Raw genomic sequence first — 1,299 nt, forward strand, 5'->3', positions numbered from 1 at the left:
CCCCTTGCATGTATCGCGGCGTGTGCGGCGGCCCCGGCCCGGCCTGCGGCGGGCTGCTGTGCGGAGGGGGCTTGGGGGGCTCCGCGGCGCGCCGGGCTCTGCCTGTTGCCGTCTGGCTGGTGTGTGGTTTTTTCTCTTTTTTTTTCTTTTTTCCTCACTAGGATGCGGCAAAATGTCCCTGTCCCCAGGAGGGACGAAGGAGTCGAGCAGAGAAATCCCACCCGCGAAACTTCTCCTCCAGCGCCACCCAGGAGGTCCCCGCACCTAGAATGACGGCGGAGACCACCCCCCCCCGCAAACCTCCGCGCCCCCGGGCCCGGCTCCYGCCCCGACGCCGCTGCCCGCTGCGGGAAGGGCTCCCGGCACCGGCGGGCGGCGCGGAGCTGCGGCGCGGCCGCAGACGGGCTCCCTGCCCCGGCAGAGCGGGGCCGGTGCTCGCCTCGGGCGCCCGTCTGTGCCCCCCCGCCGCCCGCGGGGCCGCACTGCGGGCTAAGCCAGCGGCGGGGCCGGGGCCGCCGGCGGCCGGGGGAGCCCCCGGACTTGAACTTGACTTGGGGCGCCGCGGGTGGACGGGGCAGCCCCTCTGCCCCGGTCTGCCGCAGCGTTTTCTTGGCCTGCGGGCAGCTGCGGGCAGCCCGTGAAACGCTGCGTGTGCTTATTTATTAACTTGCAACAAGTCTTTCCTCTCCTCCTTTCCTCAAAAAAAAAAAAAAAAAAAAAAAAAAAAAGGTTAATCGGGCTTGAAAAAAGGGGAGGAAGCTGGATCACAGCTTCTGGGGCTGCACGTCTGAAAAAGGAAGGGGGCACGAAAAGCCCCGAGCCTGTTAGCGCAGGTTCCCTGCTCCTCATTGCCTAGCTTGTCCCCCGTGGCGGATTCCCCTCGGGGTGCCGCGGCCGGGACATGGATCTCCGCTTCTTTTACGCAGCGAAGTCTTCCTCCCGCGCTGCGCGGAGCGGAGCGGAGCCCGCGGGCTGCCCGCGGAGCGCCGCCGCCCCGGGGCCGCGCCGGGAGGAGCGGAGCCGCCGGGCGCCATCGGGTTTTCCTCGGATGCGCAGCTGGGTCGCGCCTGCCTCGCTGCGGACCGCGCCACGCCGGGAGAGGTGCCGGTAGGCTCGGTTTTGTTCCTGCTTTGCTGCGCGTGGGGAGGCGCGGGGTGCGCAGGGCTGCGCGGGTGCTGAGCGGCGCCGGCCTCCCCGGGCGAGCGCAGCGGGGCCGCTGGCCGCTGCCGGTCCCCGAAGCGCCGTCCCGGGGCTGGGGGCTCTGCTCTGGCCGGCCGGGGCAAGGGGGGAGCCGCGGCC

The sequence above is a fragment of the Apteryx rowi genome, unplaced genomic scaffold, assembly GCF_003343035.1.
Source record: "Apteryx rowi isolate R43461 unplaced genomic scaffold, aptRow1 scaffold_59, whole genome shotgun sequence".
Classification (NCBI taxonomy): Eukaryota; Metazoa; Chordata; class Aves; order Apterygiformes; family Apterygidae; genus Apteryx; species Apteryx rowi.